The following is a 27,197-nucleotide window of genomic DNA, read 5'->3' as shown; positions in this document are numbered from 1 at the left end:
GTAAAAATGAAGAAGAATTTTTTCTTGACGCCTCTCTACTTGTAGGTTTACACCCTTAACAAATTGGATTTTAATAAGCCCTGTGTAATTACTTCTGTGGTTAATGTTTAATTAAAGAGGTACACATCAGATTATAATGGGATCTCGATAACTAAATTGGTAGAGTTCTGCCCTCACAAGCAAATGGAACAGATTGATCCCTCTGTCCACTGGCGTCTGATTCAAAGAGGTAGCAGCAAACAATTCTGACTATCGATTTTACGGTTAAAAAACCGGGATAAATTAATGCTCCTTGAGCCCTATGGTTTGGAATGACATACTATGTCATAGCATTATACGGAAACATTTATTTTTTCTTTGCCTGAAAATGAATTTTACTTTTATTATGGAAACATGTATATAATTATAATGTGAAAAGAACGTACATAATAGCTAATATTATGAATGCAATAATCGTTTTAAAACAAACAAAAATAAAATAAATATATAAATAAATAACCGTTTGTGTTTTTAGGTATCCTTTTTATAAGTTCAGTTTGTCAGGCAAACCGTATTGGGTTATGGGGACGAAGGGAAATGACGCAGTGTCGGAGATGGTGTTGATAAGGAAGGGAATACAAAATGGAGAGAGTTTAAGGGATGAAGATTAGGGTAATGATAGCTATGGGATTTATTGTCTTGTGGGATAGATTGATGGCTCCGTTTGTTTGGGGATATAATTTGGTTTGTTTGGTTAAAGATGAATCTGTCTATCGTTTTAAATCAAGGTTGGAATCGCAAATCTGACTGATGTTAATTTTGGATATGAAAAAGAAGATAAATATAACGAGAAGAAGAATAGGAGGAGAAAGGGATGGAAGAAGATAAGAATGAAGAAGGCAATAAGGAGGTAGAAAAGGAGGAGGAGGAGGAATACGAGAAGGAGGGAGACGGGGAGCACGAGGAGAACGTGGAAAACGAGAGTGACTGCGAGGGGAAAGAGTGATGAAATTGAACATGCTTTGGAGGAAGTAAAATATTGGAAATGGGTAGGGAAAAGGGAGAATTGGAGTAGGAGGAAAAGGAGAAGGCGTTGGTGGAAGAGGGAAGGGGGAACATGAGGGTTTAAATTAAAAAAGTGATAGGGTAGCCGGACTAGGCACCACTTCAATCATCATCATCATCACCATCTTCCTCACCATCATCATCGTCGTCATCATCACCATCATCATCATCATCATCGTTATCATAATCAACAACAATAATAATAAAAGCAAGAACAGCAACATAACAACAATAGAAAACCTCGATGAGGATGAGGAGAGGATAATTTGAGTAGATTCATTCTAAAGAAAACCAAAAAAAAAAAACAAACCCAACTACCTCTTACCCAAAGAAGAAACGTCTGGATGTATTTAATATTTATTGCTTTATTATTCATTCACAAGTTCCTTTCACTCTGATACCATCTGAGGGCAGCATTGCAACAAGATTGGTTTTTACCGTGCATATCACATTTGATAGTGGATCCAGATTTCCCCCGGGTTTTTATCTGATGACTGAATTTTTGCCTTACTTGGTCCTCTTTCTCAGAGGTAATGACACATTATTTTAAATTAAAAAGTAACGAGAGAAAAATCAAGCAGTGATGTTGTCCAGCTGAAAATAATTTGGGATAAGTGTAATTATATAAGTGCCTAAAGTGAAGTTCGAACCCGAAATCCCACGCCAGCCCTGTCCCCCCTTAAGACTGTCAGCTTCTTTTGGTATTGCAAAATACTTGATCACTTTAGGACGTTTTATTTGTATTTCGAAATTCAAAGAAAAAGGAGATAGAGTGAGAGAAGGAGAAAGATAGAGAGTGTAAGAGAGAGAGATAAGAGAGAGAGAGGGTTGGGGAGATGAGAAAAGAGGAGAGAGAGAGAGAGAGAGAGAGCAAGAAAGAGAAAAAAACAAAGAGAGAGAGAGAGAGAGAGAGAGAGAGAGAGAGAGAGAGAAGGCAAACTGAGAGGAAGCATATAGTTTACATTTTATATCCAAATTATATAATTAATCTTTTTTAATCCCATAAAATCGTGGTGTAATAGATTAAAAATTTTCTTTTAGAATTAAGACAGAGAGAGGGAGAGAGAGAGAGAGAGAGAGAGAGAGAGAGAGAGAGAGAGAGAGAGAGAGAGAGAGAGAGAGGGAGTGCAGGGGAACATAGAGGGTCTGCGTATAAGGGATGTTTCAATCTCTATGGTTGTATCAAATCGTATGACAAACTAGAGTATAATGAATAAACACAACAGAATCCAAAAACCATAAAAGTCCAAATGGAAAACGTGCTGAATACCAAAAATGACAGAGTCAAGTTTCTCATCGATAATTCGGTCTTTGATCTCAGCTGTACACAACACATCTTGTGTAAACAACAGTTGCTCTTTATCTGTAATGACAATAATGCTAATAATCGGATTACAGCCAGCCTGAAAATAAAATAGCACGCTGAAACTAAAATATTATGAATCGCCAAATTTAGAAAGCTGTTGTGGTTGACAAACTGTGTTATAAATCCTTAATTCCTGCTAAGCCTTTAACCTTTCACCTTTCACCTCATTCGATACTCAAAAACATTACTACCCTCAATGTTTGCTATGCTGTTCAAGTTCGTCATCCCCATGCGCCCACTAACCACACGGTTCCTTCTCGAATCAAACCAACTATACTCGAATTGGTGAGTACTAGATTGTCGGGCTACAACAAAACATTTTTTTTGTTCGTTTTGGCCAGACACTGTTTACGTCATGTGTCGACCAATTAAAATGAACACCAACTTGCAAGAAACCCACAAACATGAGAAATATATCATTATATTTAATTTCAGACATCGATGGAGGCAATAAATTTGATTTTAACAATTCTTTGAAGCCTCGAGCTGAGGGTTACTTTAATTGATCAATATGGGGACTAGAAGTTTTCAGGCCAAAATATTTTTAAAAAGTGTTTAGTCAAAGTAAGGCAGTATAGCAGGGAGGCCTGTAATCGCATCGGACTCACCAACAAAGTACCACGCCCTGAACTCGCTTTTCAAGTCTGCGGTCTAAGTCGTTACTCATGATGGATTTTTATTTCGCTCATTAAACACACGCGCAGGCTTTTTAGTAATGCACTAACGGTGATTTGATCTTAATTAACAAACTGGTACCATTTGTCTTCACGAGTCTGGAATTTCCTTGATCTTTTATTCAAGACGACAGACCAACAGTAATCCTTTCCGACTCTCTCTCTCTCTCTCTCTCTCTCTCTCTCTCTCTCTCACTCTCTCTCACACACACACACACATCATCATCATCATCATCATCATCATCATAATTTCTTCTCCTTCATCATCATCTTCATCATAATCATCCATCTCCTCCTTCTCATCATCATTATCATCATCATCATCACCATCACTATTTTCGTCATCATCGTCATTATGCGTCTCCAATGAAATAAATTTGTAGAGAATCAGACATCCGATGGATGAGTGAGAACCAATGACATCTATAAGTAGACTGGTAAGAACAGACTGAAACTGAACAATGATAAGACAGGGGTGCTATGTAGAAAACAAGACATGGAAAAGCGAATAAGATTTGAAGCTGGGAGTGTACTTCCATTCAAATTGTTGAAGTGACAAATCTGGCCGCATTCCTAGACTGGACTGTCGATGGAGCGGCAAATAAACAATTTAATCAAATCTATATTTTACCAAATAATTAATATCTGAGAATGTGACCAGGCAACTGATTGTGTCTCTCGTGCAATAAAAACCAAAATTATTGTAATGCTCTGTTTGGCGTTTTGCAGTATAATCAGAAACGACTGCAGACTGTCCAGAACAGCGCTGCCAGACTAGTACTCATGAAGACGATGGTATTAGAAGCGACCTAGGCCTCTAGCTTGTGAATAAATGTGTGTGTGTGTGTGTGTGTGTGTGTGTGCGTATTTGTTTGTGTATCTATCTTTTAAAAGTCAATGTGCAATATCCACTAATCATGCTCAAAGCGCTTTGCAAGGGGTCACAAGCCAACAGCAACATTTAACATACAGAACGAGACACGACTCCTGTTAGGCGATATTACACTTCTTCCGACAGAGACAAAGTTGTTAACGGCCCGGGTACGATGGGAAAATGTGAGTAAAGAGACTTTTCCAAGGACTCAACAATGCGCCGAGCGAGGCTCGAACCCAGGACTTTCTGATCCGAGAGCGAGTGTCATACCACAAGACCACATAGTCCTGTGTTTATTTATATATATATATATATATATATATATATATATATATATATATATATATATATATATATATATATATATATAATATACAGAGACAGCACCAATTACACGTTGACTTTGCAATATATAGAAGTGTTGAAGATATAGATTTCAGTTCTATTCTCTTTTTTTTTCGAAAGGAAGGTCACACCCTAGCACAATAAGTGGCAAGAAGTTCTTGTGGCAAGCGTTTTTCAGCTTTGAGAAGTCCGTTTTAAGAAAAATTATTTTATTTATTTATGGGGAAGTGAAAGCAATATAAAGTTGCCAACAAATGATGCTGTTTAAATATAATTGTACGTTAATAACATCGCTGTTGTTGATGATGATGATGATGACGATGATGATGATATTGGTAACAAATTATTACTACTGTTATTATTGCTACAACAACAGCGACTACTACTACTACTACTACTACTACTACTACTACTACTACTACTACTACTACTACTACTACTCTCACTACTACTACTAACTACTACTACCACTTCTACTACTTCCACAATCACTATCACTACCGCCACCACAGTCGCTACTACTACTACTACTACTACTACTACTACTACTACTACTACTACTACTACTACTACTACTACTACTACTACTACTACTACTAGTAGATGATGATGACGATGATGATGATATTGGTAACAAATTATTACTACTGTTACTATTGCTACAACAACAGCGACTACTACTACTACTAACTACTACTACTACTACTACTACTACTAGAATCACTTTCACTATTATTAAATAGATTTTCCAAAAATTGAGCTTTATATAGCGCAATATCCACTAAATGTGCTCAAATCGCTTTACAAGGGGTCCTGGTCAACAGCAACATTTAACATGTAGTATGGGACATGATGCCTGTTAGGCGATATTACAAATTTTCCGACAAAGACAACGCTGTTATTGGCCAGGTACTCATTTTACACCTGAGTACGGTGAGAGAATGCGAGTAAAGAGCCTTTTCCAAGGACTCAACTATGCGCCGAGCGCGAGGCTCGAGCCCAGGACCTTCCGATCCGAAAGCGAGTGTCATACCACTAGACCACATAGCCGCACCATTGCCTACATCATCTCATCATCATCATCATCATCATCATCATCATCATCATCATCATCATCATCATCATCATCATCGTCGTCGTCGTCGTCATCATCATCGTCATCATCACCATCCTCATTAGGCTACGATCACCCTGTTATATAATATAAAATGTTAATTTATAAACGGGGTTTTTCAAAGAGGCGTCAATTTTAATTTTTATTTATTCTGCTGTTCGCAAAAAAGATTGCACTAGTTTTCATTTTCTTTTGGAGTTGATCTCCCTGTTTGAAACTAAATCCCCCCCCCCCCCCCCCCCCCCACACACACTTTCCCTAGCTTTTTCATTATAACTATAACGACATCTTCCAATTTTGAGAGGATGACCATTTGTTTTAAGGGGGAGGGGGGGGGGGAGTCAAACAAAAAAATATGGCAAACTGACAGATTTTTTGTTTATCCTTTTTAGCCAACGGAATAGAAAAATGAATACACTGAAAAGAAAAAAAATTCGAAAGTCAGAGAGACAGAGATGGCGATGTGTGTTAGTGTGTCCTTTTGAGATGAGGATGAGATGGAGCGGCTCTTGGACTCCGTTTTGTCTTCAGTCAGGATTGGAACGTTCACTTGAAACTGTCAGTTGTGTTTTGGTCTTCTCTAGCAGGATTAATGGGGAAATAACTCTTAAGGATATTGCATAATAAACAAGGGGAGATCACCCTTAACCTCCTTCCCGTGCATCGACTAGTCCGAAGAGCACCGTCAATATGCAAATAAGCTATAATCAAACGGTAATTTGTGTGTTAATTGGCGTGTCTTCCCCACGGGTCTTTTGGTATCGTTGGTCTAGAGAAACGAGATAGAAATGATTGGCCATCGGGGGCGGGTCCCTTCGGTGCCGTTTGGTGTGCTCTTGACGGTTATAATGAGATATGAATAGAAATGGGCTTAATTGGGGATGTGATTTTATTGGATGGGAATTGAGTGAGGGGCTGATGGTGTTATCATCATTGTTGTTTTTCCTTTTGATGAGAGTGGCATTGTTGTTGTAGTGTTTTTCTGTCATTGCTATGTCGTGTTTCAAGTTTACTCTTGGAAGAGAAGAAAGGAGAAGACAGGAGAGAGAGAGAGAGAGAGAGAGAGAGAGAGAGAGAGAGAGAGAGAGAGAGGGAGAGAGAGAGAGAGAGGGAGAGAGAGGGGGAGGGGGTATTACAATGTTGACAATAAAGACAAAATAGATGCCATATCAATAGATAGTAAATAGAAAGGAGTCATGACTTGAGAAACATCTCATTTCCAGATAGTGAATTTGGTATAAGATAGGTATAAGATTAATTGCGAACATGCGTTTATGAAGCAATACCTCGAGGCGGGCTGATATCTTTTTTTTTTTTCCTTTCTCTTTCTGCTGTGTACTTTTTTGTTTGTAGACAAGGAACTATAATAAACACAAGATCAGTAATCAAATCACCTTCTCCTCACCATTATCGGACTGTTTTTACCATTCAATCATCCGATAATTTGTTAACGCCCAGAGATCTATTGATAAGGGCTCCTCGACGATAGCTCAGCGTTACGATCTTTGCTTCGTATCCGAGAGGTACTGAGTTCGAAAAACCCCTGCGCTGTGTGGCCTTGAGCAAATCACCTCGCCTTACCTCAGTTTGCGGCGCTGCACTGTGGCCGACACGACCTGAGTTATTCCAGTCTTCCCTTGGAATAGACCCTAAAGACAAATTTCCCCTTTGGGATAAACAAAGGGAATTTTATCTATTTACTTTATTTATCTATATCTCATCATCATCATCATCATCATCATCATCATCATCATCATCATCATCATCATCATCATCAACATCCTTCTTTTTCTTCTTCTCATCATCATCGTTATTATTATTATTATTATTATTATTATTATTATTATTATTATTATTATTATTATTATTATTATTATTATTATTATTATTATTTTATTATTATCATTATTATTATTATTATCATCATCATCATCATCATCATCATCATCATCATCATCATCATCATCATCATCATCATCATCATTGTTATTCGAGAATCCAAAGGGTGGCAAGCGACGTGTCCTTTCTTTCAAGTCTGATAACCCAATTTGTTATGGTCTCTTTTTTTTTGTAATGGAAATACTCTCAACCCAACGGATCTTTACAACAATGTTAATACCGGTCCATGATGTCGTCCGGTTATCAGATCAGTAAATATAAACGTTGGTAGCACGCAACTGTTACTGCCGCTTAAAACAACAGAAACGGGATACATTCCAGCTACATGGGCGTTGTGGTTGTAAAGGACTTTTATTAAAGGAAGCATGTTTATAGCTTTAAAACAAAACAAAACAAAAAAAAAAAAAAAAGAAAGTCTCAAACGTTTCAGTAATTTTTAATTAGGACAGAGAAATTGTAGTGAATCGCAGCTAACAACAACTAATAACAATTTAAAACAATTGTTAAAACATGAAAAGCTAAAATGTTTCAATCGAAATAGATCTTACTAATGTTATCGACTTTCGACAAAATATAATTGTGAAAATGTATCAATAAGACTAGAGACTCACGGTATTTTTGTCAAGTACTCATGTATAAACGTATTAGTAGAATGGTAATAATGTCCTTTTTTGTGTGTAGTATACTAAGCGCTAGTGGCAATTGATAAGTTATAAAATGAAATACGTAACTCTAAAGCAAAGGGTATGAACGAAATATTCTGACCAAGTCTTATGTCCACAGCGTCTCGGCATCCCCATTAAGCACAATGTTAAACTCAAAGGGAAGAATCTCATTTTTTATACATACAAGTACAAAGACTGAGAATAACAATAACAAAATGACCTTGCTACGCAACTCTGCAAAGAAAAATAAATTATTTTTTGTTTTTCCTTCTTTTTTAATTCATAGAAGGCGGGTGGTGTATTGGATTCATTTTGTTTGATTGGGAAGTGGTGGGATATAATATTGTGAATGTTAGTCTGAAGAATTGATCAATATGTTGAGGGTTTCGGTATACTATACTTTATTTTATTAGCGCATTTATTGCCTGATATTAGATAAATATGTCTAAATTTTTTCATCCACTTCTTCACGGTCAGACTTGTGAGTTACTGGACTTCTCATGAGTAATAATTTCTAGTGCATTCTTACAGATCTCAGCATTGTTCAATGGCTAGCTATTAGATGCTCCATAAAATTAATGTATCAGGATAGAATTTGTCAAACATTAGAAAGAGGAAGACAAATTAACCAAACATTAGAAAGAGGAAGACGAAAAAGTTGATATCCAAACACTTAAAACAATACTTTTAGCGGCTTTGTGGTATATAGTGATATTATGTCACCCGGCTTGCATCCCTTTGGTCCCGGGTTTGGTCCCGCTGTGGGTGGCGCAAAGTTGAATCCTGTTGAAAAAAATGGTATTGGCGCCTAGTAGCGTCATGTCTCATTCTACATGGAAGTGTTACTCTTGGCTTGAGACCCCGTGTAAGAAATTTGAGCACATTTAATGGATATTGTTCTATATAAAAGTAAAAAATCTCATCTTACATTAATGTGGTTCAAAATGAGGAGAGAACCGAGGAATTTATCGAGATCGAGAGAACCATCCCGTGGCGGAACCGGAAATTGCAGCAGAGCTCCCTCTGGTGAGAAATATTAGTCTTCCTGTTGGCACCGATTTATCACGTTAATCTGTGACACTGGTTCCGTCTTAGCGCGGCCTGTACCGTTAACCCTGCCGGTACAGGGGCGGTCGTGACGTCAATTTGGCGGGAGAATGCCGGTGGGTGGCCGCTACGATAGGGTTAATTTAACCACACAGACGATGACTTCGATCCGTTTCGGTTTGATGGAGGATGTGATAGAATAACTGGATACGGAAAGGAGCTAACAGCTAGAGGAATTGATCAATGACTGTTTATTGGCTGGCTAATTTTATAGCTATTTTATTGACGTTATTCAGGATGGTAATCGTTTTTGTGATTCTTGGGAAAGGGGAATATGCTATTTAACCGCTTCTGTGTGTTTACCTAACCCCCCTCCAAAAAAAAAAAACAAAAAAAAAACAACAAAAAAACCCCCAAAAAACAAAAAACAAACAACAACAAAAAAAAGCAAAAATCAAACAAACAAAACAAAAGAAAAAGAAAAGAAAAGACAACAACAACAAACAAAAAAAACAAAACAAATCCAACAAAATATTTTTTAAAAACCCAACACACAAACAAACTCTCTCTCTCTCTCTCTCTCTCTCTCTCTCTCTCTCTCTCTCTCTCTCTCTCTCGAAAGGGGAGAAGAGAGGAAGTATGAGAAGGCGTAAAAGAGGCACCAGACGACTTCTGTCTTTTGGAAAAACTATCTAACTTCTATTTGTCTCTACCCACTTGCCACTTCTCCTGCATGACGCGACAGTCCCAGGGAACCATGATACTTTGGGGACCATGGAAACTCATTGAAACTGGAACCTAATGGCCCATGCGGATCCATGAACTGCAGAAGTCGTTTTGAGACAGTTGATTGCATAAAAAGGAGCGTTCAGTAGAGGACAGCTATATTTCTTTCTGTCCTTGCCAATAGGGAAGGAGCTGAATGTGGTCCTTGTTTTGCTTTTTAAACATTTCCATTGAGAGATTATTTTAAAACATGTTATATCATTGTTAAATATCTCTTCGTAAATATAAACATCAGAAGTAATCCATTTACCCTTTGAGTGACTGAGTGGGATTGGATGGCCTCAGACAAGGCATAAGCCAGACTTCTGCAAGGATCAATAATGGTACATTTCTGGGTATCAGAAGAGCATTTAAGTCTAACTATTAGCTGCTTAGTAACTATAACGACTGTAGCTTGTTGCTTATGCCCAATGGATGCAGAAAAAAGACTTCTGAATTAATCAATCATATGGACGAAGAATGAAAATGCTCCGAATATTATACAGACGTTTAATAAAAATGTTTGTGTGAGTAAAACAAAAGTGAACAATAACCTGAAAAGTTGCATACTGTAAATTAATAAAAGCTTTTATAAATGACTTTATTATTGATTCAAAATTATCAATGCTCTTCACAAGATTTCATATATGGAGATAAAAGGAATAAAATCTCATACAGTACAATTCGTTTGTTGTGCATTATGTTACTGAACTCATTGACACCAGAGTTTTCCAATGTTTGTCAATGACTACGCCAATATAATTTGATTTTGATACAAGAGAATACATAGCTGAGCCACCAACGACATTATAATAAAGTTCCAGTCATAGCAGATAGCAAAAGTGTAAGATCGAAGAAAAAATTCAAAATCCCATTAATTCTCCCTCCGTCTTTATTACCCAATATCATCCTGACCCGGTGTCTCGAAATTCTCGGTCTTTCCATCCATTTTCCCACCTAGATAGAATAATATCTCAGTCATATTATTATTATAAACTCTTTTTCTTTTTCTTTACGACATTAATTTCAATTACAATCATGGCCGCCATTCCCGGAAAAAAGTTCCATGGCGGATCAAGGGAGAGCATCAGCATTAAGCCCTTAGAGATAACTCTTGTAGGATTCCTCACAGCCTCAGTGGCATTCTATGCATACGAACAACCCACTTGCCGCACCCTCATCTACCCGCCCTTCCTTCTCCTTCTCTTCCCAAAATGTTCCCTCACCCTCTCCTCCCTCACAAACACACATACACACTTCACACACAATCCTGCTACATCTATTTGTCTGTCGAGATGGGTTCTAAGCCCCTCCAAGATAGCCCCAGCGCTCCGATCCCGAAGAATTAATACGCAAAGATTAACCAAGGAAATTGCCTTATGCCGAGATGGAGGCTAGGGACCTGACGGGGATTAGGAAGGCACTACTTTTTCCATTTTCTCCAAATCTGTTCCTCCCAAAGACGCCATTAGCACACAGGACGCAATAAACACTCTCCTTGCTAACGCTATTCTCAGTTTCTCTCTCATTCATTCATTTATTCATTCTCTCTCTCTCTCTCTCTCTCTCTCTCTCTCTCTCTCGCTCCCTGTCTTTCTCGCTCTATCCTCCCTCTCTCTTTCTATCATTACATTGTAAAGATTGATGACTATAAATATTTTTCAACTATACAGACATGACATGAATACGTCCAGGTTAGGTTTAAACAATACAGATCTAGATACGTATAAAGTATCAATTCTTTTTTAAAATGCACGTCCAATTTCAAATGTAAGACGAGAAATGCCATTTCGAGTACATATTTGAGAAGGGGAGGGAGGGAGCGGGGGGGAGGGGGGGGGGACCCGACTGAATCAAGCAAGTATTTTCCTTGGTGCAGATGGCATATTGGCTTAGACCATTTGATGCTTTGTTTTTTCTTTTCCTCTTGAGGTTAATGTTGTTGTTATTGTTTTGTTTTGTTTTGCTTTAAAATTGTCTTTTATTTTTGAAAGAAGATCTCCTATACCGCCCCTCCCCCATCATCCCCCCAGTAACTGCTCCTGTTTCCTTATTTCAAAGTTGATATTTTTTTTCTTGTCCTCTGTCTTTCCTCTAAATTTCTCCCTTTTTTATTCACCCTAAGGCAAATTGTGGTTTCATCATCAAAATGTGAATGACCAATTTGACAGCTGTGTTTAGGGATTGTCAAAAAGAATCACACAGGCTATTATCATCCCGTCCACGCTGCTGTGACATTATTATCATTATCATCATCAAAAGCATCCTCATCGGCTAGGATATGATAAAATGATAATACAATTTCATATTCTGCATAATAACAGAAGTTGTCAGTAACAGGTCTGTCGTCATAAACAGATAATATGTTGGCGTTCTGTTACACACAAAGCATTTTAAATTATGTAACATGACAATAACAGACTGTATATATTTTTGTAATTCATCTTTTTTTAAAATTGTTTTTGAAATTACAAATTGTTGTCTAGTCGGTGCAGGGAAAATCCCGCACGTCGTTTTCATGTTCGTCAATTATCAGTTATAAAAAGGTGCAATTTTTTCCCCCCAAAGGTCTATCCATTTACATAAAAGATATATTATTTTATCTTTGTTTCCATTTATGTTTCTATTTTATTTTTTATTTCACTTTACTCTATACGGGGTATAACAATGGTTTCACATAGAAATTCCGACGGATTGAGTTTTTTTCTGGTTTTATTTTCTCTCTTCTAATCCCTCTGTCCACCCAGGAGTGGATAGAGTGACTAGGTCTTAAAGTCATTACACACAATACTTTGCGAAAGACCAGCATCCTATCAAAAGGGTGTCAAGCAATATTATTCGCCTATTTATCGCTATAGAAACAAGGAGTATTGTTTTGTGGAGGTAATTCCGTCCAGCTTGAAGTGATAGAAGACTCAGTAGTTCAATTAAATAGTCAATTCGAGGAGCCGAAACGCAAGTGACACGGGTTCGAATTCATGATTTTAAAAAATGAATGTTTTATAACGTTCCAAATCGGTTTGGTTTACTTCATGTACACATCTCAGACCTTATTTAATTATATTTATTCCAGTCAAATCGCCAGTTAATTGAGACGTTGCACTTACATCCAGAGGTCACGGTCTGCTTTTTTTGAGCAAAGAATTTAGCCAATATTGCTCACTTTGCGCCCTGAATTGCGGCTAACGCGTAGGATATCTCAGCCTCTTTTTGAACTAGACCCAAATGACACGAATCCATTGAGATCAATTTACTTGTTTATTCATTTATTTGATTGATTTAATTGTTTTTTTATTAATTTGTTAATAGATACATGAATCTCAATTTTTAAAATACGATGTTACACTAAGAGCTTCGAAAATTGTTATCAAAGTTTTAAGCGTAGTCATAAACTTATTATGTTCTGTTTTATGTTCAATGAGGAGATAACCAATGTCTGACGTTGACATAGTTGCGGTTCTTGTGGCACTAACACTAACACATAATCACACACCCAGCACGTGCCTGTGACGACTCCAGCCATTCACAAGATGTGATCAGGAAGGAAACGGGGAATTGATCGGCACGTGCGGACGTTTTGTAACGGAATTTCTTGATCCGTTGCTTTTAATCTGGTTGTGACAATGTGGTTTAAATATTTCAGAATTCGGTTGTATGATTTTGATATTTTTCATGAGGAAAAATATAAGGCTCCAATATTCTTATGGCACTAATGAATACGATATATGATGAGATTTAGGTACCCCCCCCCCCCCACCCTTCCCATCCAATATCTTTTCCACTACATGCGCCTTACCTACGTGTACTTATTTGCAAGTCCGATAGCCAAAATTTGTTAAGGTGCATTGCTATAAAAGAAATATTCCCAAACCAACCCAAAGTATTGCCCATTACAACAATGTTATTACACTCTTGTGCAAATTGATTAGGGCAGTAAGAAAAAGCATATAAAAGGTCTTGTTTGAAAGACTAGTGCTTCCATGAAAAAAGTATTGCCATCTTTAGTAATTAATGTTTCTTCCGTCGAGAAGCTTTTTTGTTTTGGCATTGACACGATGGGGTGTTTTTTTTTTTCAGCTTTCAGTAATTTTGTCATCATTGTTTCATCCATAAAAAACTGCCCTCATGAACTTCTCTGGGATTGTACAGTCATCACTGTGGAAGCGCATTGGGTGGGTTGGGGGGAGGGGGGGAGGGGATACTTTACTATCTGATTAAGCTTGTCTGAGATCCTGATTAGACTTGTTAGGATGTTTTATACACTCTCTCTCTCTCTCTCTCTCTCTCTCTCTCTCTCTCTCTCTCTCTCTCTCAACAACAAAGCATCACATAGAGGCGTTGTTGAGGTTTTTTTTGGCCACAATTACCCTAATGAAGTAGTGGGGAGTGAACATGGGACTCAGGGAAGTGTACACCAGTGGGGAGTGAACCTGGGACTATGGGTTTCGTAGAAAGCAATATCAGGGGGGCATTACTTTTTACGAAACTCGCCGAAGCTCGACAAAATCCGACAAAGTTATGGGAAGTAGGCAGTAGTGGGGAGTGAACTTGGGACTCAGGGAGGTGTACACCAGTGGGGAGTGAACCTGGGACTATGGGCAGTGGATATCAATGGAAAATGAACCTGGGACTGCTATGGATAGCAATGGGAATTGAAGCCGGACTATGGGATTTGGGTACCAGAGGAGAATGAGCCAGAGACAAAAGGAAGTGGGCACCAATGGGGATTGAAACTGGGACTACGAGAGGTACCCGTGGACAGTGAGCCCAGAAGATACTTCTCTTTTTCGAAACCTACCGAAATCGTCAAAAGTTATGGGAAGTGGGCACCAATGGGCAATGAATCGGGGACTCAGGGAAGTGCACATCAGTGGGGAGTGAACCTGGGACATGGATACCAGTAGAAATTGAAACCGACTATGGGAGTTGAGTACCAGAGAAGAATGAATTTGAGACTATAGGAGGTGGACAACAATGGGGAATGAACCTGGGACTCGGGGAAGAGCACACCGGTGGGGAGTGAACCTGGGATTACGGGAAGAGGATGTCAGTGGGAAATGAACCTGGGACTATGAGAGATGGATACCCGTGGGAATTGAAGCCGGACTATGGGATTTGGGTACCAGAGGAGAATGAACCTGACAATATAGGAAGTGGGCACCAATGGGGATTGAACCTGGGACTACGAGAGGGAGAGTGAGCTCAAAAAAGTACTTCTCTTTTTCGATAACGAAATCGTCGAAAGTTATGGGAAGTGGGCACCAATGGGGAATGAACTGGAGACTCAGGGAAGTGCACACGAGTGGGGAGTGAACCTGGGACTATAGGAAGAGGATATCAGTTGGAAATGAACTGGTATCCAAATCCCATTGTCCGGTTTCAATTCCCACTGGTATTCCAGGTTCCCTCCCCACTGGTGGGCACTTCCTTGAGTCCGAGGTTCATTCCCCATTGGTACCCACCTCCTATAGTGTCAGGTTCATTCCCAGTTATACATCTTCCATAGTCCCAGATTCATCTCCTTCTGATATCCTCTTCCCTTAGTCCCATGTTCACTCCCCACTGGTGTCCAATCCCACGAGTCCCTGGTTCACTTCCTCCTGGTGTGCTTTTTCCTGAGTCCCGTGTTCATTAGGCATTGCTGTCCACCTCCTATAGTCTCAAGTTCATTCTCCTCTGGAACCCAACTATCATAGGCGGCTTCAATTCCCACTGGTATCCTTCATCTCCCATGGTCCCAGGTTCATTTCCTTCTGATATCCTCTTCCCTTAGTCCCAGGTTCACTCCCCACTGGTGTCCACTCTCATGAGTCAGTGGTTCACTCCCTCCTAGTGTGCTCTTCGCTGAGTTTCAGGTTCATTCCGCATTGCTGTCCACCTCCTATAGTCTCAAGTTTATTCTCCTCTGATACCCAACTCCCAAAGTCGGCTTCAATTCCCACTGGTATCCATCTCCCAGTCCCAGGTTCGCTCCCCACTGGTGTGAACTTCCCTGATCCTCGGTTCATTGCCCATTGGTGTCCACTTCTCATAAACTTTTGACGAATTCGGTAGGTTTCGAAAAAGAGAAGTATCTTCTGGGCTCATTGTCGACTGGTGTCTACCTCGGGAAGTCCCTGGTTCAATCCCCATTGGTGCCCACTTCCTATTGTCTCAGGTTCAGTCTCCTCGGTACCCAAATCCCATTTTTTGTTCAATTCCCACTGGTATCCATCTCCCATAGTCCCAGGTTCATTTTCCATTGATATCCTCTTCCCATAGTCCCAGATTCACTCCCCACTGTTGCCTACTTCCCATAACGTTGTCCGAATTCGTCGGGTTTCGTAAAAAAGAAACACTCGCGTACATGTAGGCCGAAACAAATTCGGGTGCAGTTACTGGTGTAAGATAAAAATGAAGTAGTGCCAGACAAAGCGGAATGAAATATGCACGAAAAAATAATCCCCCAAAATCAGTCTGCTTCGACTGGGGAACCATTGTTCTGCGATTTGAATCGTAAGCATTAAATCAATGATAAAATCTGGTAAACTGAAATGACGAGATCACCTCCAAATGTCTCCCCAATAGGAGTCCCACGTTTAATCCGAGTAGGAAAATTGGGGATATATGATTCCGATCATGCAAAACATAATATCATACTTAGTTGGCGAGAAAACTTTTACTTCACATTTTATTGATAAATTAAGATGACACCAAACTTGTCAAACAGATTAAGATGACTTGAGACTTGTCAAAAAGATTAAGAAGACACCAAACTTTTCAAATAGATTGAGATGACACCAAACTAGGCAAAAAGTCTCAAACTCGATCACGTGTTCAAGACTTTTTGAAAAGTCAGAATTTCATCAAGTTTTCAAGGTTTCTGCCAATTCTTAAAAAAAAAAATAAAATAAAAAACAGAAACGGTTTGTTAGTTTATGGGCGATGTAGCCAACGTTCTGTTTTGGCTACCACTCCCATTAGACAAGTCTAGTCTGTAATGATGTATTGCATTTCCCTCGGTGTACTGTTCTATCAAATGAACTTAAATTTAAATATGGTCATGTATGACAAATGAGAGGCGCTGGTGACGATTTAAAAAAATTGATGACAGACTAGAGATACAGAGCGATAAACAAAAACAAAAAATAATGGTAAATAACTTAACATTTTTCGACTGGTGATTAATGACAGTTTGTTTGGTGGACTCGGAAAACACGTGTAACACAAGATATATGCAAGAAACAACACCAACCCTCCTCTCAATTGTTTATAAAATCAGCCTTTCGCGTCTGAGGATTAATCATCATTCATCATGATTAACGGACAGATGTTCAAATGTTATGATATGATAGAGGTCCGATAATTGGGGCGACGCCGTGCTTCATAGAGAGAGCAAGATTTTGACATTCTGACCGACGGATTAACTTGCATTGTAGAAGTTGATTTTTTTGCAGCGGTGGTGGGGTTTGAACCTGCGACCTTATTGGTACGACAACTCCGCCTGGTAGGTGAGAGCGTGGCTCTACCGTGTGAGCTATCCACGAACACAAAATATTCGTTTCAAACCCAAGTCATTTCTAGATCCCTCTCTCACCCACTTCTTGAGACCGCCGATTCGTTCGCACACCACCATCGCGAAGTAATTTTGACCAGCAGTTAAGCTTAATAGCCAATATTCTCAACACAAACATATAACATAGAAACGATTGAGACATTGAGTATGCTCCGGTGTATAGGGTGAATTTTTAATTCAGAAAAGTGAGTGGAGCAGGCACTTATGTTGGTAACAACAAGATATGAAGTGAGTAGAAAAGTGCCAGAAGACAATAGAGAATAAATTTTTTTTGCGGCGGTGGTGGGGTTTGAACCTGCGACCTTATTGGTACGACAACTCCGCCTGGCAGGTGAGAGCGTGGCTCTACCGTGTGAGCTATCCACGAACACAAAATATTCGTTTCAAACCCAAGTCATTTCTAGATCCCTCTCTCACCCACTTCTTGAGACCGCCGATTCGTTCGCACACCACCATCGCGAAGTAATTTTGACCAGCAGTTAAGCTTAATAGCCAATATTCTCAACACAAACATATAACATAGAAACGATTGAGACATTGAGTATGCTCCGGTGTATGGGGTGAATTTTTAATTCAGAAAAGTGAGTGGAGCAGGCACTTATGTTGGTAACAACAAGATATGAAGTGAGTAGAAAAGTTCCAGAAGACAATAGAGAATAAAAATTTTTTGCGGCGGTGGTGGGGTTTGAAAAAAAAATTTATTCTCTATTGTCTTCTGGCACTTTTCTACTCACTTCATATCTTGTTGTTACCAACATAAGTGCCTGCTCCACTCACTTTTCTGAATTAAAAATTCACCCCATACACCGGAGCATACTCAATGTCTCAATCGTTTCTATGTTATATGTTTCTGTTGAGAATATTGGCTATTAAGCTTAACTGCTGGTCAAAATTACTTCGCGATGGTGGTGTGCGAACGAATCGGCGGTCTCAAGAAGTGGGTGAGAGAGGGTTCTAGAAATGACTTGGGTTTGAAACGAATATTTTGTGTTCGTGGATAGCTCACACGGTAGAGCCACGCTCTCACCTACCAGGCGGAGTTGTCGTACCAATAAGGTCGCAGGTTCAAACCCCACCACCGCCGCAAAAAAATTTTATTCTCTATTGTCTTCTAGCACTTTTCTACTCACTTCATATCTTGTTGTTACCAACATAAGTGCCTGCTCCACTCACTTTTCTGAATTAAAAATTCACCCCATACACCGGAGCATACTCAATGTCTCAATCGTTTCTATGTTATATGTTTGTGTTGAGAATATTGGCTATTAAGCTTAACTGCTGGTCAAAATTACTTCGCGATGGTGGTGTGCGAACGAATCGGCGGTCTCAAGAAGTGGGTGAGAGAGGGATCTAGAAATGACTTGGGTTTGAAACGAATATTTTGTGTTCGTGGATAGCTCACACGGTAGAGCCACGCTCTCACCTGCCAGGCGGAGTTGTCGTACCAATAAGGTCGCAGGTTCAAACCCCACCACCGCCGCAAAAAAATTTTATTCTCTATTGTCTTCTGGCACTTTTCTACTCACTTCATATCTTGTTGTTACCAACATAAGTGCCTGCTCCACTCACTTTTCTGAATTAGAAGTTGATTATCTAAATTTTAAAAATCAAACCGATTATGTGAAAATCACTTTACTCTTGCTTACATAAAGAGTATTATAAACAAAGTGGTGTTTTTACGGTCTGAATCAATTGCTCTATGATTATTATGAAAAACACTTTCTAAATTTGAAGTCATAATGTAGATATTTTTAAACGGCTTTTTTTAAACGCATTGCTACGTTATGATTTTGTGAATGAGATAATATGAACTGGGTTCACACACACACACACACACACACACACACACACACACACAAAACAACAACATAATAATAATTTAATTTTTAAAAAATCATCTTGATTTTGATTTATTACTTAACCATCATCACAAATTCTTTTTTTTCTTCTTTTCTTTTCATGTTATTTTCCACCTCTTCTTCTTCTTTTCCTTTAACCGCCATTGATCCCATCCGATCCAGGATGAACACCAATGCATAAACATATGAAGACTCCTTAACGCAAATTCACGCTAACGGGCCTAACGGTAAGCTGGTCGTAAGCTGTCTGGACCAAGGAATAAACCGGTCTGATCACGCTAAGGCCTGCCTAAATCTGGGGACTAGGACTAAATCGGAGGCTGATCTAGCATTGAGAAGTCCGTCTTAAAGGGTTATTGTACTTTCATTACATTAGCAACCTCCGTCGATTCATTAAGTAAACAGTTGGATTTTGGCGGAGAATTCAGGTTTCAGGATACCCCCCTCCCTCCTCCCCCATGTCTACCGCCCTAATACAAAGAAAAAAATGAATGGGACGAAAAAAATAAGTGACTGGGAACGAAAAAGAAGAAGAGGAATAATAATAATAATAATAATAATAATAATAATAATAATAATAATAATAATAATAATAATAATAATAATAATAATAATAATAATAATAATAATAATAATAATAATAATAATAATAATATTAAGAAGAAGAAGAAGAAGAAGAAGAAGAAGAAGAAGAAGAAGAAGAAGAAGAAGAAGAAGAAGAAGAAGAAGAAGAAGAAGAAGAAGAAGAAGAAGAAAAGAAGAAGAAGAAGAAGAAGAAGAAGAAGAAGAAGAAGAAGAAGAAGAAGAAGAAGAAGAAGAAAAAGGAAGAAGAGGAATAATAATAGACGAACAATAATAATAATAATAATAATAATAATAATAATAATAATAATAATAATAGTAGTAGTAGTAGTAGTAGTAGTAGTAGTAGTAGTAGTAGTAGTAGTAGTAGTAGTAGTAGTAGTGGTGGTGATGGTGGTGGTAGTAGTAGTGGTAGTAGTAGTAGTAGTAGTAGTAGTAGTAGTAGTAGTAGTAGTAGTAGTAGTAGTAGTAGTAGTAGTAGTAGTAGTAGTAGTAGTAGAAGAAGAAGAAGGAGGAGTTCGTGTTGCTGTTGCAGTAGCTGTAGTAGTAGTGGTAGTAGTGATGGTAATGGTGATGGTGATGTTGGCCGTTTTATCAATAGCACCAGCAGCAACAGTAGCAGGAGTTGGAAGAGCAGGAGGGGATGGAGAGACGAAGGAGAAAGAGGAGGAGAATAGGGAGGTTAAATGAGGAAGAAGAGGGGGAAAAGGAAGAGGAACGAGGAAGAGGATGGTATTCAGTTGCTTTTGTAAGGATTTAAAAAAATTGAGAAAGTTTGGTTAAAGAACAAAAATGACAAACCATAGAATGTTTTATTTACAACAGAACTAACAAAAGATCCTGTCGCAGTCGCGCTTTTGCTACATTCATTCACCCTAGTTATGCCCCTTCTCTCAATGGGAGACAACCAGTTTTATTTGGCTTCCGTATCCGCTCTGTGTGTGAGTTCTCAAAGGTTGGGAGGCGAATAGAGACAATTCATTAGTTTGAGTCTCTCACAACAATGGGAGAAGTGGGCATGAGCCACGAAAATCACGTCCTATCGTTTGGGAGGGGACCCGCGTGTGCCCCCTTGGGAAGCTCCCTCTCATTGGAGGTTCTTTTCGAAGTAGCGTTAAGGTTGGCCGGGGAGTTATCTAAACATGAGGCAATCCGCAAAAATTAATCTAATCATTTAGAAGCGGATCTAAATAATCTTGGATTCAAGCAACATAAGGCTTGTACGGTCTTTGCAGTTCTTTTTTGTGGGGAAATGTTCCACAACATTCGTCGGACGAGAATTGTTTGTAAAACATGACGATTGATAACATTGGGTAAATAGTTTTACCATCTTGCTGACATCACGATCAAAATTTAAAATTGATGACTATGGATATAATTTCTTTTTTAAATTAATGTTTTAATTTTTTTGTTTTTTTGTTAGAGAAACACGGACACCCCCCCCCCCCCGCGCAGGCACACACACACACACACACACACACACACACACACACACAACGGTATATATACTCACATAATATATCGTATACATGTTCACTCACAAAATAAACATATCGAATTAAAAAAAGGAAGCAAAACGAAATTAGCAATAGGCATACATGTAGTAAAGCTGTGACAACTAAAGAAATATGAAAATAAATGGTATTATAGTTACCACAAAAGGGAAATGTCCATACATTTTTAATGAACAAAATAGAATAGAAATAAAACCCTAAAAATACCCACTTTTCTTTAAACGAGAAATCATCTGGTTTTGAAAATATACGGAGACATTGTATTACAGGAATAGTTTTCTTTCGACTTAATTACTTATTTCTATCAAATCAATCAAGAAAAATATTTCGTACCAAAAAGAAGGGGGGGGGGGGATCAAAAACGTAATCATCGATTTCTTGTTGGAAAAAAAAATTCCACAGAATGTCCCAGGATTAATCCGGCAAAAAAAGGCGGTTTGATAAATCACTATTTGGAAAATACCAAGATATGAAGTGAGTAGAAAAGTGCCAGAAGACAATAGAGAATAAAAATTTTTTTCGCGGCGGTGGTGGTGTTTGAACCTGCGACCTTATTGGTACGACAACTCCGCCTGGCAGGTGAGAGCGTGGCTCTACCGTGTGAGCTATCCACGAACACAAAAAATATTCGTTTCAAACCCAAAGTCATTTCTAGATCCCTCTCTCACCCACTTCTTGAGATCGCCGATTCGTTCACCACCATCGCGAAGTAATTTTGACCAGCAGTTAAGCTTAATAGCCAATATTCTCATCACAAACATATAACATAGAAACGACTGAGACATTGAGTATGCTCCGGTGTATGGGGTGAATTTTTAATTCAGAAAAGTGAGTGGAGCAGGCACTTATGTTGGTAACAACAAGATATGAAGTGAGTAGAAAAGTGCCAGAAGACAATAGAGAATAAAAATTTTTTTCGCGGCGGTGGTGGGGTTTGAACCTGCGACCTTATTGGTACGACAACTCCGCCTGGCAGGTGAGAGCGTGGCTCTACCGTGTGAGCTATCCACGAACACAAAAAATATTCGTTTCAAACCCAAAGTCATTTCTAGATCCCTCTCTCACCCACTTCTTGAGATCGCCGATTCGTTCACCACCATCGCGAAGTAATTTTGACCAGCAGTTAAGCTATTTGGAAAATACCATTTCCTATCTCCGTCTTACTAAAATTTTATTCATAATTTGCCCATCTCTGCCTAGTCATAGAATATTTAACAAGAAGCCATAAGTGCTGTCCATCAATCTCTCAATTCATTATTCATCACGTTTATCAATTCACCTAAAAATTTAGCCACACATCCTTCAATCCATCTATCAATCCGCCTACTCATAAACCGATCCATATATCCATCCATCCATCCATCCATCTTTTCATCCATTCATCTAACTTAGAACCAGGTGCGGAGTGCCAAGGTTATGTTGTGAACAAGAGAGACAGGCATCATGAAAGAGGATTTCTATTTGCTTCTCCGGGGTAAACTGTTTGATCGCCTCTTCAAATTTACCTTTTGCCCGCATCGCGAGTGATTAACGTGCATTTTTTAAGGCCGTCGAGGCCTTTGAAGTATCCCCTGTCTTGTTGACAAACCCATCCAACGTCGGACTCGTCAACGCGTGCTTACCGTCGGGTTTTTGGCGTCTAACTCCAGACGCGACATGACCAAAATTTTTGCTGTCCGTGACGATGGGACCGTCGGTCATGGAATGGTTACATTTCTTTGATTGTCAGATTCTATTGTATTTTCTATTTCAAAAGTTGAAAAATCAGTTTTGCCGCTAACGCGTAGTGCATGTAAGTTATTGGGATCACAGAGGCAAACCTCAGACTTGACAGAGGAGTGCAAAATATTTTTTTTAGTTTGTTACTAGACTACATAATGATTGAGTATATAGAACGGGGGGTATTAAAGAGTTAAATTTTCTTTTCAAATTTCTGTTTCTTTCTTAACGTATATCAGAAGTTCAGTTTTGTCTGGAAGCTCTCATGGAGAACGGAGAAATATATTTGACGTCCATCTGCATACAAAAAACAACCAAAACTTTTGTCGTCCGCATTACAAACTGTCGGAGATAAGTGACAACAAATATAAAATCTATAGTAGGTGAATTTATCTTTCAAACTCTGTTCAGTGTGTTTTTTTTGAATACCAATGGGTCAGCTATACAAAGTAACAGATTTAGGCCAGACAACTATTTTGTGTAGATATGTTGGTTTGGGTGTTTTTGGCGTTTAATTTCTGATGAGATATAATCCAACAACTTTGATGTACTACGTTCTGCTGACCAAGACGACAGGTCACGAAAGTGGATCACATTCCTCTTATATTGATTTCATTGCCAACCTTAGTATTTTTCTATCTTAATCTTAAAATCTAACATTGACATTTTTGCAGAATAATAACATGTGTGGAAAATGAATTATCAGTGTCCAAATAGGACAGTTCATTATCAAATTAGATCGTATACAGAATGGTGCTGGTGCGTGTATAAAACTAGTTACATTTCTTTGGATGTCATCTCTATTTTCATCATTCTCTTACGAGCTCACATATCATACAGCTTGACAGAGTAGGCAGAGCCTGCAAGCCAATGTGGAGATTTTTAAAACTATTATTGGTTCCAAACTCCTGACAAAATGAATTCAAAATTGCTTTTCAAAACGACGAGGCGATGGATCATAGGATGATCACATTCCTGTTGTTATAGTGTTATCATTTATCTTCAGTCTCGTTTAATTTCGATTTTTAAAAACATTTGTATCGCTTTGATGCAAATTCTATCTTAGCAAGTCTGGACAAGCTCATTTTGAAGCCAGACTTGACAACCAAGGTTTAATGTCGGAGTAGGCTCATGTAAGTTATTAATTGTCCTAAAACCCACTTGCTTTTGCTATATTTTGGTTTATGTTCTCTCTTTCTCTCTCTCTCTCTCTCTCTCTCTCTCTCTCTTTCTCTCCTCTCTCTCTCTCTCTCTCTCTCTCTCTCTCTCTCTCTCTCTTTCTTTCTTTCTTTCTCTCGTTTTTTTAACAAATGCCAATGATCAATGATCAATGATTTTTGTTTTGTTTATAAGGGTATAGCGCACTTGCAACACATTTGTATCATATTATCAGCGCCAGTAAAAATTAAGAAAAATGGGATAGTAAAATAATTATCTTGATGTACATGTTATCGAAGACAAAGAAAGACAAAGGGGACTGATTCAAAAAGGGAGCTCGAGTAGAGCCCAAGAGCATAATGGTGTACTTTGTTTTAGATCACCTAAAGTCTCATCCAGAAACCAGCACAGGGTCACCCCACGAGGAATACATAGACTTAAATTTTTCCATAACAAAAATCAAAACAGTACAAAAGACAGGAAATGTTATGGAAAAGAAATCATAAGGGGACAATACGCAGCAGCAGTGACTTCACGCCCGCCATGACAGGTCAAAAGATCCCACCTGGTCTTTCTGCGTTACGTCCTAGGTATAGATAATGTTGATTATTGTAAGAAATAAATATAGAAGAAAAAGATCCGGCTTTCAAACAACATAGAAATGGACATTTTGTTCACCTGGCCTGCTAGGCGAGTGTGAGGGGCATTATGTATGCACTGAAATGCGAAAAATAAATGTTCATCTTAATTTAAATTGGAGATTAATTGCTTGTTTTTTGTTGGTCATCGATGATAATGAAATAAATCAAGTGTATCCAATGGGAAACGTTTTGATCCCTCGTTTTAATTGACAAGGGTTTTCACCAAAGAAGAGAAAGTGATATCAAATTTAAATGCTGAAGCGCTCGAATCGGGTCGCTAGTCCACAGGGATCAACACATTTCGACCGGAAGAAAGACAGCCTCTGTCTTTTCGGGATTTCCCGAATTTTTATCCCGGTCGAGATGCCCCCCTCCCCCAATCTTCTTTTCAGACGTGCCGGTGAATGAGTCTTTAGACTTGGCAAGATGCTCCAGTGCGCAAAAAGGTCATCGAAGCACGTGCTAGAACAAAAGCCGGTGTGAGTGGGAAGGCCATGAGAGTGCGAGTGTTAGGGGGTGTTTGGAGGTCTGTTGGGGACTCGATATAGTTACATTTGCTGATTAAATCATTGGTTGATTTCTCTCTCTCTCTCTCTCTCTCTCTCTCTCTCTCTCTCTCTCTCTCTCTTTTTTTTTTTTTTTGTTTTTTTTTTTTCATTTTATACCACTCTCTCCAGTCCTCCGATCAATTCAATCCATTCATTTCTATCTCTGATAATTATTTAAAAGCTCACCCTCCTTTTGTCTTCCGTGGCTATTAGCATTATTTCTAATTATCAGGATTATTCTATCTCTTTGCTGAAATTTTTAAAACTGATTCTATTTTGAAGAGTAGGGAAGGGGGAGGGGAGGGAAGAAGTTGGAGAGGGGGTATTACCTTTATGGGCGAATAATCACGGTGATAATTTCTTATTTTCTAGATTTTTATATATTAATTAATTAATTAATTTATTCATTCATTTTATTATTTATTCGTTTATTCATTGACATTAATTTTATAATAAATTTTCTTATTTGACAAAATAGATAACTCGCGACTTAAACGCGATACGGACGTTTTTTTTTTTTTTTTTTTTTTTTTTTACAGCGATTAAAAAAGGGGACGGGGAGATTTCTACTTCAAACTTCTCTGTCAGTCCAGAAGTGAATGGAACTGATGTTGTTCAATAAAACGGGTGTTTCCACACTTTAAGAGGTGATATCAAGCTGATATATTATAATAATGATATAATAATAATAAATAGCATTTCTATAGCGCATAACCATGACGATGTCGTTTACGACATACTCTCATTAAAATAACATCATATTCAAATTTTCTGAAGAGCCTAGTTTTTATTTTACCACCAACATGCGGAATGATCCCCCCCCCCCCCTTATTTGAGCAATCAGATATGTCTCATACTGGTCCAACCCTCCCCCCCCCCCCCAAATGAAAAAAAAGAAAAAAAGAAAAATAATAAAAAGATAAAAAACGGCAAAACTGACTACACTGTCCTTAGAGCTATGAAAATGTCTGTATTATGTTTCAATGTTGTTGAAGAAAAAAAGACAAGTATTTGGACTATCATCCTGAAAAAAAAACAAGAAAGAAAGAATAAAAAAAAACAAACAACCCCCCCCCCTTAAAAAATAGAACAAAAAAAACAATTAAAAAGCCCCAAACAAACAAAACTACAAGCGGTTGGTTTGCTGGTCGTTTAATTACGGAAGTTATCGCTTGTTACCAGAACATTCCGGAAGGAAAATCTATGTCTAAAATTTTCTTGTGCTGAATCGGATGAAATTGAAATTTGGTTACATTTAGCATGATCGGGGTGATAAATGAAGCATTTTGAAACGCAATGAAAACGGTGAATCCGTGGAGATATGGGTTGAATGAACGCGTATAATATAAAATAAAGATAATATATCAAATTGTAAGACCACTTTATTCTTTTACTCTTTCCATTAATTTCTATGTATCAATTTTTGAAGAGGAGAAGAAAAAAAAAGACAAACTTCTTGATTCCCGTGGCCGTGAAAACACGGATTCGACGAGGTTTGCCCGTCGTTTGAAAGGCGACTCGTCACGAAACTTTTCGTCTTGTCACCAGAGCGCTTGTCCAGACGTCTTTGAAGAACGGCGGGTTTTGTGTGTTTTTGAAATTACTTTCATTAAGTACGTGTTTGCAGGTAGACACGGACTGGAAGTGGTTACAAGATGTTACAAGAAAAAAGGATTAACTTTTTGGAGATTTTTGAGGACGTGGATTTAAGGAATTAGAGGAGGAGTAGATTAAAGTAAGAGTCCTGTCACCCTTGATTAAATAAATAAATAAAAATACAATAAACTAAAATGCCGATATAGTTGGGGAGCGGGATATAATACATTGA

This window comes from Berghia stephanieae, chromosome 5, assembly GCF_034508935.2.
Source record: "Berghia stephanieae isolate SIO BIC M18660-M18661 chromosome 5, UCSD_Bste_1.3, whole genome shotgun sequence".
NCBI classification, from domain to species: Eukaryota; Metazoa; Mollusca; class Gastropoda; order Nudibranchia; family Aeolidiidae; genus Berghia; species Berghia stephanieae.
The sequence above is the reverse complement of the archived record's forward strand: the minus strand, read 5'-3'. Positions refer to the sequence as shown.